Source organism: Corvus cornix, chromosome 3 (genome assembly GCF_000738735.6).
Source record: "Corvus cornix cornix isolate S_Up_H32 chromosome 3, ASM73873v5, whole genome shotgun sequence".
NCBI lineage: Eukaryota > Metazoa > Chordata > Aves > Passeriformes > Corvidae > Corvus > Corvus cornix.
In genome coordinates this window covers 109,835,753-109,850,469 of record NC_047056.1, presented here as the reverse complement: position 1 = coordinate 109,850,469, position 14,717 = coordinate 109,835,753, and the positions used below count along the sequence as shown (strand labels likewise).

At 41.3% G+C, this 14,717-nt stretch overlaps 1 long non-coding RNA gene across 1 annotated transcript; it reads left to right on the top strand.

The window, feature by feature from the left end:
- Positions 1-251: 251 nt before the first annotated feature.
- On the top strand, positions 252-12,963 carry LOC104685376. The gene is made up of 3 exons (XR_751103.4): positions 252-3,636; positions 3,763-11,579; positions 11,688-12,963. It is a non-coding gene; the product is annotated as an uncharacterized LOC104685376 (long non-coding RNA).
- The last annotated feature ends 1,754 nt before the right edge of the window (positions 12,964-14,717 follow it).

The window sequence follows — 14,717 nt, the reverse complement described above, 5'->3', positions numbered from 1 at the left end:
TGTCCCTGGAAACATTCAAGGTCAGGTTGGACAGGATTCTGAGCAACCTGGTCTAGCTGAAGATTTTTACAAGGGCATGTAGTGACAGTACAAGGGGTAATGGCTTTAAACTTAAAGAGAGTCAACTTAGAACAGATTTAGGAAGAAATTCTTTACTGCAATACGGCTGAGACACTGAACAGGTTGCCCAGAAAAGCTGTGGCCACCACATTCCTGGAAGTGTCCAAGGCAAGGTTGGGTGGGCCTTGGAACAACCTGGAAGTTGTGGAAGGTGTCCCTGCCCATGGCAGGGGGGTGGAAGGAGGTGATCTTTAAGGTCCCTTTTGACCCAAAGCATTCTGTGATTCTGTGCTGTTCACAGCGTAGCCTGGTAGGCTCCTGTAGTTAGACTTGATTTTGTCAGTGACTGCTAAGTCTAGGAAGCCGCAGTTTCCAAAATTAACAGTAAAATAAGATGAAAAATCATAATGAGAGGAAAACGGATCATGAGAACTCAGTTTATTATCTGCCTCCTGTGTCTGAAAGATGCTATCTTTACCTCTCAACTTCTCCTACCATCAGTTGGGGTGATGACTGGGAGCAGCACCAGCTCAGATGGAGAGTGTGCCACCCACTGAGGCACTGGTACTGCTTCCTGTTGGCACAGCCCCTCCTGGTAGGAGCTGCTCTTCTGCTGAACCTCCCTCACTTCTTCTTATGAGCAGAAAGCAGAAGTGATATGAGTCACCTCACAAGACCACCTGCTAAATTCTTCTCCTGTGGTCTTGAGCCAGATGCCAGCTGCTAATAATGAATGTGAAGATAGAGCTCTTCAGGATATTGCTCAGAATCAGAGGCTCTTTCTTCAGGATTAATTTCCTAAGGAAAAGTAATAAATATCAAAAATATGAGTGCCCACTTCTCAGGAGCCCCAAAATTCTGAAATTTATTGTCTTCACAGAAACCTAACCACTGCTGTTACTCAGCTCTAATGAAATAAAATCCATTCTAAGGAAATAAACCACATATTAAATATTTTTTTGTTCGAACATGAGTAAAATAACTTTCAAATTTATCTTTAACAATGTGTATTCAGGCACATTTTCTGTCTTGTGTAAGACCCTCCCAAACTTAGAAGACTAAGTATATGAGAGTCTTCCAGTAAAAGACTAGCTTCCATCTCCAATGTCACTGTAATTCCTTTTTTCATATCCAGAATTATTTGCTGAAACAATGACTGAAACCATGAAATCGTGACAGCTTGCACACTGGGAAAAGACAGCTAACATAGCATCAGAAGTTGGTAGTTTGCATTTGTCCACTATTCTCATAGTTGTAACTTCTAACCAAAGATTCACAGAGAAGATACCCACCTCTTCCCCACTGCCACAGCCCATGCAACGTGGGTCTTTTGAGCTGAAGTGCCCCCACATCTCTGGGACGTATGAGTGAATCTGGAATTTTTGTAGAAATAGTAATCTGAGAGAAAGCAAGAAGAAAAGTGGCTTTCATCTTTTATGCTCATCAAGTCTGGGACAGCTTCCAAATCAATGAGTATATGCACTCAGTTTTGTCTTGGTTTTTGAGTTACAACCATGAAATAACCAACTGAGACCCATAGATTTTAACAAACCAATGTGAAAGACAATGTGGTCTTTGAAATTGGTTTCGAATCTGTCTATGGGTTAAACACAGAGTTTTTTGCCTTTGAAAATCCTTAAGCAAAGACGCCTTCGCCTCTGAGGAACGACATTTTATTAATGTGCATGCTTGTGTATGTTAGCATGTGCATGAATATATGAATAAAAGTATAGACAACTATTATACAAATACTTCTTATAAAGACATAAGTTTATGGAATTAAAAACAGTAGCCTCAGTGTTGTATCTCTGAACATGTAGTATATGTCAGAATTTAGTTGATATGTACCATTCAAGAACATATTTATCACCCAAAAGCATTCCTTATTTTACACTCTTACTTCCTGTACCTTATTTCAGGCAGTCATAATTTCATAGGCATTTATTTTGACTTGTTTTTTAAGTGGTAGAAGAAAGAACAGAATCAGGATATAATGGCTGGCTAAACCCCGATGTCTTTACTTAGATCTTACTCAGATAAAACTGCTCAGGACTTCTACCTGCAGAAAGACCACAGGAATTAGCCCTACAAATGGTTTCCTCCCTTCCAAGAGGTAAATATATGTCTTTGTTCTTTTATCTGTTTGTTGCCAGGGTGACAGGCTTATGCAGTTTGAGAGTACAACAGTAAGGCCTTAGGGTGTCACTTTAAGATAACCACACACTCAGTTTTCTGTTTAGCTTCATTATTTTATTTTTAGTTTTATTCATAACTATTTGCTACTGAAAAATGCCTATTGTCAGCTCCAGGTGTGTTTGCCAACATTAAAAAGTATAATCACAATAAAAGAAAAGCCAGGAGCTATTCCACCTCCCACATGCCAAAATTAACAAACCATAGCAAAAATTAAAATCAACAATATTTTACTGTCCTCCTTCCCTTCCTTCTTCTCTCTATCCTCTATATCCTCCTTCCTACGAGCTATCCGGATTTCTTTCCAAATGCCTGAATAAATGAGTAACATGCAGCATGGATGTTCAGTTGATGTTGCAAAAACATAATTTTGGCCCTGTTTTCATACCACTGACAGTGTGCATAAGGAAGAAACCCATTTTCATACTAAGAATTCTCTTTTTCATAGTAGTGCATAACTTCTGTATGGTCGTCTGACAGAAGGAAACCCAAGCCTTCCCTTTTCCATGGACTTTGGAGGCATGGAAATCTGCAATTATCTCTACAGCCTAGAGTGCCCCTTGAGTTTTTAGTAGTCCTTCTAATTCAGACCTGTATTTGAGGTAAGGATTTTCTTTGAAAAAAATAGTACCCAAATGTTTTAATTTTCCAGTGAAGAAGTTCCATCACAGGTCTTAAAAGCTATATCACATGTCACACATGATTCTTTCTTGAAATTCTATTTCACTGTGGAAGGCTGGAGACCAGATCCAGACACAAAAAGCCAAGGCAACCTGCAAGGTTTCTATCATGTCTTGAACCACAGTAAGTACACTTTCTATTCTTACTCACAATTTTCTTATTTAAATCTAGGCTCCGAGTCTATTCTTTGTGTTGCATCATGGTTAGCTCATGTTCAGATGATTCTCTGTGATTTCCAGACCTTATCTGGAAGCAATGCCTGCTAAGCCAGATCCACCCATGTTTTATGATGTTTATGTTCTTTGGGTAGGATGGGGTCAGTTTTAATCCAGACCCCAGTAGGTTTTAGATATCTAAAATCCAGTTTCAGACCAAGCTAGCCTTCAATCTGCTTGTTTTTCTACTTCATCTACTGTCCACACCTTTTTAGCCTGAAACTTCCTTAGAATCTTAGCTGTAGCTACTCAGATATTCATGCTCCCAGGACCTGTCTCTGGCTGGGTGTCAGTGAGAACTCAGTTATGTACACAGGCCTCTAGCCTTTGTGTAATCCCCCAGAGAATCTTTAAAAACTGTTTTTATTTAAATAATGAGGTAATCTTTCACCTTTTCCTTTGCAGAAAACGATGGCCCAGCCTTCACTCCTCGTCCCACCAACAGATGCTGTGCATAGATAAGCTACGTGAGCAGTGACTTGGGAAAGTGAGTTGAACTGTCTGTGGTGAATTTGGTCCCATAATTATTGCAGTTTCTTTGACATCCTAAAACAACTCTACAGATTCATCACATACCTAAAGGTTTCAATTTGTCTTCCTCTTTTCTGCACAGAGCTGTTGTAAGGCTGTTTGATGAAGCTGGAGAAGTGCTCAAAAGCCACAGGATCAGGCAGCAGGGTCCTGTGGCTAACTCTAAATAGCAAAGGAAACTGAAAAAAACATGTTTTAACCTATGCTGGGCTGCACTGTGTTCTCGTCCTATGGAAATTGTGCCTGTTCAGCATTGCTTGGCTAAACTCACAGCAGGGTCCACACATTGACAGAAAGAGATGGATTTGCGTTACCAGAAAAGGTGGGAAAGCAGTTGCAATTTCAACAGCTTTTCAAGTGTATTTAAGTCACCTGAAGTATGGCCCCATGTGGTAAAAGACAGTTTGGCCTCGGCAGTGTTAGGACATGTTGGATTCATTGAGTTTTCTCAGTAGCCTATTATCACTGGACCACCTGGAGCGCTGGGATACCAACCCTGGCTGCTGTAGACCCAAAGGAAGAGCATCCCAGCCCTTGTTTGGACTCCCCTCTACTTTGCAAACTGTTGAGATGAAGCACGAAGGTATAAAAAAAATTCAGGAGAGATGGACAAATCCCATGAGGGCCCAAAAATGTCTTTATCTGAGACAGCTGAGAGCTTTGCCATCTCCCACTGGCACCCAGCCACATGTGGTGAGCCAAGACAGGTGGTCTGCTGGGCTGGAAGACACACTAAGACAGTCTGGTCAGCCAGACGGGCCAGCATGAGGAGTTCAGTGAATGGGACTCTTCTCCTTGCACATGAACGAGTCCAGTGCAGTACAATGGGGTACTGTGCTGCTGAAGAAGTTGTTCTTCGGGTGAGACATTACACTCATAAAACTCAGTGGAGGTCCTGACCACTTTGTGGGCATTAAAGATCCCATGACTTCTAGCAATGACTTTGGTGTCCTGGCCACGCTCCAACTTGGAACGCTTTGTCTCGTTGGACTCCCTATACAGCTCCTATTCAGAAATGTTGTCTTCACAAAGTCTACGTTTAGATGAGCTCATGTTAAGCTGCCGTTTCAAAGTTGATGCCAAAATGGAAAAAGAATTGTAAAAATAATTAGCGATGATTACTGATAATTACCTACACATGGTTGGTGTACCAGACTCAGAGAAATACCTCAGAATGAAAAATGTCATGTAAATATAGGGTGTTACTAAGTTTCTGGCTGGGGTTTTGAAACACTCAGAACCGTACGTATGGAATCACACTTTTTTTATCAGAACAAGAAGTGCTGTCTTGTTGTTTAAGATCTTAAAATCAGATTGTGCTCTGGGTAAGTTACCAGTAATACTTGCAAAGATATGAGACCCTTCGAGAAAAGTCAGTCTAACAAATTCTAAAGTAGGACTTGAAGAAGCTTAATTTGACAAACAGAGCTTTGAATCACGTTCATCACTGTCGGAGGAGCTGCCCACCACACTTCCCTTTGCCATTTGGAAGAGCAGGTCAGACACTGGCAAAACCAGGCCACCAAGTCTGCTAGAGGCAATTTAAATACAACACATCGAGATAACATTTGCTTTAAGCTTTTCATTTTCACAGCCTTACGCAGTGAGAGCGGCTTATGAAGTCTCCCATTTAAAGCCTGATTTGTGATTTATAGTGATTTATAACAACACTAAAACCTCCCACAAAAGACAAATTAATACTCAGATGCTTTTTCAGCACCTCCTTTGAGAAAAAGAGTTTTGAGCCAGTGCCAAGGAGTGGGAGGCAAGTATTTCTACTGAAACACAAATGGGTGGCAAACTCTGGAATAACATTTTGGCATGAAATACACACTACATTTTTGGAGTCTTTTCTCTTTAAAATGTCTGAGCATTTCAATTTAACAAATTAAACCTTCCCTAATAAAATGAGTTGGTCAAGGAGAAAAGAAGGAATTTAAGTTAAGTCTCCGTAAATGTTTTTTGCACATTTGTGCTTAAAGCTTGCTGCCTGGTCTGCCTCTCAGTTCACGGCTGTTCCAAAATATGGAGTACTTGTTTTGGCTCTAGGCTTACTATTATATTGCCATTAAAATTCCAACTAAATCCTCCAGGTTTGTAATTAGAACTATGGAGAGACCCAGGAGTTAAACACAAAGGATGCTGAACTTCAGCAGAGGAAATTACAGCACAATATGATGCGAGATGTGTTGGATGAAATTAAACGGAACAAATCAGTGAAGCAGATAGGGAAGGAGAGCATGTCCAAAGATCAATTAATGCATGTCTGAGTGTTATGAGCAGTGCTAAAAAGCAGTGCATTAAGGCTAAACTGGGACTCTTAACAGATGCAAAAGAAAGTGCAAAAAACATATGAAGGACAAAGCAAGACAGATGGAATCATTCTGTAGAAGAGGAGTTAAAAACCAGTAGGATTATTTGATGACCAGTTAGAGGAGAAAGGTAATAAAATTTCATGCTTCAAGGTATAAGCTGGTAACCATGGGGGTCTGTAAGTAACTTTTTCCTTCTCTGGAATATTGCAAAATTGGATGACAGAGTCTTTACAAGGATTGCACTTTCTCTCCCTCTCCTTTAGTCTTCTGGCTTTGATTGAAACATTGGGTGTGTGCCAGTCTCAGACCTAGACAAAGGCTGATGCTCAAATGGTCAACTACAGCGAATTTTATTTTCTGTCAAAAGGGATGAAAACCAAAACATAATAAGAGATGAACCTGAACAAAATAAGATTCCGGTTCAGTCTTCCTCGTTTCTGAGGGTTTTATAGTGCCTTGGGTGGGAATTCTGCCCCAGCATGGACTGCACAATTGAATTTTACTAATGACAGATGAGATTTTCTGTATGTGTAACCAGCCTGCCAGGTGTTGCTGGCAGTAATGAAGGCCAAACTGAGTACCAAAATTTTTTCTTAAAATTACAACACAAAATTGCTCAGAAAAAATAGCCCAGAAACCTTAAGAAACCAAATACTTCCCACAGGTACCCTAGCCAGTATTTCCCATTCATAAACATAAAATCTAATAATTAAATGGCATTAATTCAGGGAAAAAACCTACTAGTGGTGAGTTGATAAAGAAAACACTGGATTTCCCACTATCTTGGCCAGGATATCTCAGAATGGATCCAAACACTTCCAGAGGACAAATGTCTCCATAGGATGCAGCTTGCCCCCTTTCTTCACTTCTCCCCACCTTGGTTTATTGTTGTTATCACACATTTTGCTGCTTCCACTCCACCTGTAAGCCAGGCATTAAGCCAGCAATCCACATTGTCCATATGGCTCCATTTGAGTTAGCTGCCCAAACTAACCATCAGTGGACAATAAAACAGATCCTCCTGGATCATGGTTGATTTAATCTTAAAGTGGAAAGAGCCAGGGAATGGGCACAAGCCCTGGCATATGACTTTTCAGACTGATAAATTGTTAGTGTATAACCTGGAAGTACTTCTGTCCAGGCCACCTAGCGTCATGCTAAGGAGCATTTAGGTCTTGTTCTTGGTGTGGATCAAGGATGTCTCCCAACAGACTGTTTGGATGCAGCCACCCTGCTCTGGAGGTGAGTTGAACTGTGCCATTGTGGGATCTTCCACTGGGCTCGAGTCCTGGCCTGTTTTATTTATTCGTACAGTAGCTGTGGAGACCACTCAATAATTTTAAATCCTCTTCTGCTTCTTTTTGATCACAGAACATGGAGAATAACATCCTGGCGATGCAGTTGGAGTTAGTGTCAGCTACAAGCTAAAGCATTCCTACTAACTCACCTCTTATCACAAGTGGGAATGAAGCTTGATCATTTTATTTTTAATTTCACCAAGAAGTGATAGAATGGAATGGAATAGAATAGAATAGAATAGAACTATTTCAGTTAGAAGGGATTTACAGCAACCCTATAATCCAACTGCCTGACAGAAGCATGTTCTTACCAGATCCCCAGACTGCAGATTATCCAAGAAAAGGTCAGCTAAAGCAAGATAAGGTGGATAATGAAACAAAGCCACTTACAATAGCATCATATCTTTTGATCACCTCCAGGAAAGAACAGTAAAAATAATGTTGCTGACATTCTGTATAGTTCATTCAGCTTGATGCAGAGCTGATGGAAGGATCTACAACTGGTCCTGAGTCAGGTCTGTGTAATCATGACCCTAGTCCTGTTTTAACAAGAGGAAAGTGGTGCAGGTGGCAAATAAACCCTTCAAAGCTCTTCCCTTGATGCTCACAAAGGCGAAGGATAAATATTATGGAACCATGGAATAAGGGGACTTGCCATAATAGGGGACAAAATCTGAAGCCCCCCACATCTGAGAAACCTCCAGGACCAAGTGACATTTTTTTCCCAATTCAACCAGAAATGGCATGAAGGACCATTTTAATGATATTCACAGGCCATTTAAATTATGTTCAAATTCCTTGGTAAAACCATTTAAGGTGCTTAACTGGTGGTAGGAAGAAAGAACCATACCTCACACTTCAGGTGGCAGCACAGATGGTGTTGGAAACCTCAGCTAATCCATGTATCCCAGGAGGTTTTACCATCACTGCTTTACATGCATCAGTAGCATAAAATTAGTGTGCACTGAAAGCAGAGTTCAGCTTCACATTTAGAAGGGACTTGGGAAATATTAGCAAATTCTACTTGTGAACATGGTTTCAGGAGCTGGTAAAATAACTGGAAGACAGCCACACACATGGCAGGGAAATAACCACAATACCATCATTGATGAAAGGATGGCTTGATAAGAGGAAGCTGCAGACATCATCATCATTAATTAAACACTGAAACTGGAGAGAGGATGGCTTTGTGGTTAAAGTATTGGACTCAAATTCAAGAGATCTGGGTTGCGTTGCTGGAAGAACACAGACAAGTGCCTCAAAATCTTCTTTTACCAGGTCTCCATCTGTAAAATGGGAGCAAACCATGCTCCTTTCCTTTGCTGATGTAGAGCGGGATTTTTTCCCCTGGATTAGCCTGGAGCAGGCAGCAATGCACAATCCTCAGCACAGATGAACGTTCCAGGTGCTAAAGTCATTCAAACCAATAATAAGAAATAACAGTACTGCTGATAGAAAGTTTTGCTTCCTTGAAAATTAGTTTTCAATTCATTTCTCCTAAGGAAGAAATCCTATATTTTTACAAGCCAGAAGCATTTTTTTTTCCCCCTACTTTAGTGTTCGCAATGTGGGAGGTGAAAATAGAGTTCATAATGAGAACTTGATTCCGTGGGCTCCCAATAGGAGCATACAAGTTGCAGGGTAAGTGTCCTGTGTTTATAACAACTTTTCCTGCTACCACAGCTGCAACTAAACTGGTAGAGTAGAAATAAGAACAGTCAAAATAAGTAACAAGGCTATGTTCTGGGGTTTTTTTAAGGCCTCTGCTGAATGGATGAGAAAATAACATGTGGATTTACATGGGTTGCATCTCATATAATACAGTTGCTAAATCAACATGAGACACTTCAGATTTCATGCATGGATTTTGTGGAAAAGCTTTATTTCACATATTTTCTGGAACATCTAAATCAAAGATTATTTTTCCCCTAGTGACCTGCCTTCAGGGTAATTTCATCTATCTCTCAAACACCTTGAGCACTCGGAGATTAATTTTTGCCATCCGGGAAGCATGTTTCCCCTTCTTTTACAGACTTCCTCTCTTTTCCACATCGACCTGGCCACTATAGCAGACAGAGCTTTGGTTGTTTGTGACCTTGCCTCAATTTATTGACCCCAAATATCTGGAGATAGTTCCTCAGCTGTAGAACCACATCTGTGTAATGCCTCCCTCTACTGGATTTATGTAGATGGCTAAGGCAGCTAATAAATGTTTGTGGGTCACTGATAGATTTGGGAGAAGATGCATTTCTGTGTACATTCAAAACTGATAGCTTGGTTTGCCTTGATTTTACAAGGATTAAAAGAATGTTGTGTATGCAGCTTGGCTAAACAAGGGCTGAGGGAGATGTGATAACTATCTACAGAAAGCTGTGAGTATGCTGGAGTTTGCAGTTTACCAGAGTTTAAGTGATTAAATTAGGAAGGGCTGAACTTTGCAGAGTCTGGGGCAAGAAAAACTTGAACTTTTTTTTAAGGGAGTGGGAGATTTGGGAGAGTGGTTCATGAAATTGGCCTCTCTTTGCAAACTCTTCTCTTTCCACTTGTAATTTAAACCTTTGCTGGTTCCTTTCCCACTTTGAACTCAATTAAAAGAACATGTGTTTTTGCTGCAGACAAATCCATGCTGTACAGTGAGGAGGGAAGAAAGAGCCATTTAAAAACTGTGCAGTCGCTTCACTGCGGTATCAACTGTTCTATTCACCACAAGTGGTAAAACCTCTGACATAAGACATGGATCACTGCAGATGTGAGTCAGAACTGATGGCATGTTTGTGGTCCACCTGTATGCAACAGCATGAATCTCTTGATTCCTACTGAAACTCCATGCCATACCATGATATTAACACTTCCTAAACTTTTCACTTCCCCTCTGACTATGTTTTCTTTTTAATCACACCATGATGACAAATCCATTTCACTTTTTAAAAATTCCTCTTTACTTGGACCCTCTGTCAATGTATCAGTAAAGCTCTGAGCACCCTTAATAGTCAGTGGGACTGAGTTCCTCAAACCATGCTTGTGCCAGGGAAGATTTTTCCAGCCAGGTTTGGCCAGCATCACAAGGGCATGCCTGAAGGGAACTGGGAATGTCATCAAAATCAGAGCAGGGTATCTACCGAGTACAATGGAGCCATTCTTGCACATGATGACACTTCATGGCAGAATTGTCCTTCACAAATGCAGAGATGTGATTTGGTTCTGGTTCAATGATTGGATAATGTTGAACTGTAGCAACAACTGTATCAACAGAGAGATCACAGGGAAACGACTCTTTGCACGAAGCCAAATTATCCAGGATGCATCTGGCTGCATTAGTAATCTAAAGTGAGATCACAGAGGAAAAAAAAATGTGGGGAAGAAGAAGGAATAAAATTTAGTGAGAGAGCTTAATAAAACTTACACTTAATCAAGAAAATACCTCTGTATGTGATGATGCCCACAAAATACAAAATTACTCCCATGCGAAAGGCCTTTGTTAAAATCCTTTAAAAACATCTTTCAGAAGCTTGGGCAGATAGGATTTCAACAAACAGAAAAACAAACTGGCCAGGGCTGCTGGTTACTGTGTTGGATTGGTAAAACAGAGCATCAGCTGCCGGCAGCCACAATTCCCCCATGTCTTACAACTTGCAGAGAGCAAAGGCTTGCAGAAGTCAAAACTGTGGCAGGTCTGGGATCTTGGTCTTGTTTTTCTCATTTCTGGGTCTGAACCATGTGATCAAACAAAACAGACTCAGCACTTCAGAAAGCCTGGCCAGTCCAGCCTGTGTAATTTTGCAGGTCACTTTGAGACACTGGTTGATCATTTATCACAACACATAAATAGTTTGAGCTATAGGAAAAAAAATTAAAAGGAGTAAATCAAGTTTTATAAATTATTCTCAAACCATGTACTAAGATGTCTCCCTCTGATTGCAGTCTCTGGCAATTTCAGGGAACAGCCAGGGAGCCTGCAGGGGTATCCTTTTCCCTGCCTTACATAACTTCCTTGCTTCGATCCCTTTGAAACACCTTCACACCCTTGCTGGATCTATCCTTCATGCTGCATGAGGAAATACCTCTGAAGGACTGTTGTCTTTGAAATACCTTTAGAGCCCATCTTGCCTTTTATAAACTAAGAGGATCTAGGAAATGAAAATAATTGTGACAAAAGCAGCATTGTTTACAGGGGCCTGCTTTGCCAGGAGAAGGCATCTCTATCTGTGTCCCACTGTCAGAAAGATGCTGTGATTTGAGCATCATCCAGTGAGATCGTCTGGGGTGGAGCTGGAGCAGAGAGTGAGGTGAGGATGTGAATGAGAAGGGAAATGGGAACACACTGAGAGTTTATTTCTGTGTTTATGGGAGGTAACTTTGTTAGATCAAATTTATAAAATGTTTGCTTTGTCTAGATTCATGACCAAATGGTATCCTAATAAAAATCACAGCTGAAGAAATCATCTTCAACTTCTACAGGAAGGTCTTTGGCTTTCTTTCTGAAGTAACCTCCTCATCTCACCAAAGCAGCTGCAGATGACAGCAACATCTAGGCTTTCGCTGACGCCGTTTCCCAGCTTCGACCTTATTCCCAGCCCGGCTGTATCAAGACACCCTTCTCTGCAGAGCTGAAGACCTCCTAAAATCTCAGAAAAGGCTGCCTTCCCTTATCCCAGTCATGCAAAAATAGCCTTAATTCCAGTTTCTTCACAAATTATGAATAAAGACACATTCAGGGTCTCAAAAGTTATTACCCACTGTCCCTTTTCCCTGTACATTGCCCATAATGTACATTCATGATGGACACCCTATTTTGGACCATGACTTCTCTGGGGAAAGAACTCCATTTTTAACTATTTCTATGAAGTATTTGTTATGTAGCAAGAGAGATCTTTTATCATGGCCTTGGCTCTCAATGACAAATTCTTCACTGGCACCTGAAACCAGATGTGCTCTGTGCATCTGAACCGCTCATATCTCCATTTCAGCTGCCTTTTACATGAACCAACTGAGAATACAGATGGTTCAGATGAACTGAGATATTAAAACAGGCTTCAGGAAGCCTTGCTAGACCAGAGACGTGCTTCCATGGGTATAGCATACTGATTATAGGCATCATAGTTCCATGTAAAGAAGTCTAGAATAAGATGGCTAGGCACAGAGTCAAGACTGGTTTTAGCACTGAGAATTGAGGCAAGAACTTATGGTGAGTTCAAATTGTGTTTAAATCATTAAATAATCATGAATAACCATCTGACTCCCATCACTTAAAAAATCCATTGTGTCTGAGAAGAAAGGTAGAGTGGAAAATGTCTTTTTGCGCTACAAACTTTCTTCAAAAGCATGTAAATGTGATAACAAGACAGATATTGATGTGCTTTTGGGGTGTCTGTATTTGTTTTTGTCTAACTCTCTGCCATCTAGAGCTGAGCAAACAATGGAGTCGGTACAGTGCATTGCAGGGTTTTTCCTTGTGCAAATAACAATCATTTACTGGTAACGCTGATACTTTATCTCATGTTTGCTGAAGTGGGTGAAACCAAGAGGAAACCAAGACGATTTGCTGGGAGAGCTCAGTGTTCCCTCATGACCCAGGTACGGCCCTGGCCATATCCAGATAACTCCACAGTTTCTCTGGGAGTGCTCAAGGCCAGGTTGGATGGGGATCTAAACATCCTGATCTAGTGGAAGGTGTCCCTGCCCATGGCAGAGGGTTGGAACACGATGATCTTTAAGGTCCCTTCCAACCCAAACCATTCTCTGATTCTCCTACAGAGAAGGCATCAAATTCATGACTGATTTAGGAACTTAAATTCTGATTTGGCAATGCACAAGGTAGAATTTGCCTCAGTTTACATTCCCAGGGTAGTGTTCATTCTGTAATTTATGCAACAATAAAGGTTTCTTTATCAATACAGTTTAAACCTCCAAAGGAGGCCACAAAGATGGTGAAGGCTCTGGAGCGGAAGTCACATGAGAAGCAGCTGAGGTCAGTTGGTCTGCTCAGCCTAGAGGAGACTGAGGAGACCTCACTGTGGTCTTCAACATCCTCACAAGGGACAGCAGACAGACAGACACTGATCTCTTCAGTCTTGTGACCAATCACAAGACTCGAGGGAATGGCTGGAGCTGAGTCAGAGGAGGTTTAGTTTGGATATCAGTAAAAGGTTCTTCACTCAGAGGGTGGTTGGGCACTGGAACAGGCTCCCCAGGGCAGTGATCATAGAACCAACCCTGATGGAGTTCAAGAAGTGCTTGGACAATTCTCTCAGGCACAGCGTGTGACTCTTGAGGTGTCCTTTGTGGGACAAGGAGTTGCACTCGATGATCCTGATGGGTCCCTTCCAGCTCAGCATATTCTGTGATTCTATGAATTTACCAGCTAGATAGGGATAACTGTGCCAGCACAGTGGCAGGGATGCATTGACCTTAAAGGTGTCACCTTCCCATAAAAATTATTGTAAATTCAAGTTGAAAATACCTTCACATTGATTCTGGGATGGCAGGAACCTACTCTGCAATCCCTTTTCTGATTGCAGACATCCTTTAGTCTGTGTCTGCTCTGTTTGGCAGTGATTTGTAATGTGATTATACTGTATATTTACACACATCCTCTCAGCACTAACTGCCTGGCCACGCTAGAAAAAAATTATGAAATAATAAAAGCAGTCAATCCCCTTCCTTCTTGAAGTTTAGTGTTGTATGGTGAGTGAAAGACTCTTTAAATTTGTTTTATTAAGGGAATAAATGGGAACCAGGAGGTGTCTAAATGTCAGTCACTTCACAAAAACAAACAAACAAACAAAAACCAACCAAACAAAATATCTAGTTGTTGTTTTATCTAGTTGTTGTCTTTTTTTTTTTCCTCTTTTAGAAAAAATCCCTGTTAAGAACACTCCTCCTAACAGGGAAACAGAGAAATAAATATTCTCTTATCAGTGCTCAGGCAGGAACTTATTGGTAATCAAGAACTAAGGTATCAGATGGAGGTCAGTCAGGAAAGGTGAAGAGGTAATGATAAAAGGGAGGGGAAGAGAGGAGAGGAGAGGAGAGGAGAGGAGAGGAGAGGAGAGGAGAGGAGAGGAGAGGAGAGGAGAGGAGAGGAGAGGAGAGGAGAGGAGAGGAGAGGAGAGGAGAGGAGAGGAGAGGAGAGGAGAGGAGAGGAGAGGAGAGGAGAGGAGAGGAGAGGAGAGGAGAGGAGAGGAGGAGGAGAGGAGAGGAGAGGAGAGGAGAGGAGAGGAGAGGAGAGGAGAGGAGGAGAGGAGAGGAGAGGAGAGGAGAGGAGAGGAGAGGAGAGGAGAGGAGAGGAGAGGAGAGGATTAAATGAAGCAGGCAGATGATGTGTGGGTATCAATGTGTATTTCTGGGATATATGGGGCTTAGAAAGTCTTTGGTCCCTGGTTTGCAGAGGTTTATCTTTTCCTTTGGGAGTAAGGTGTCATTTG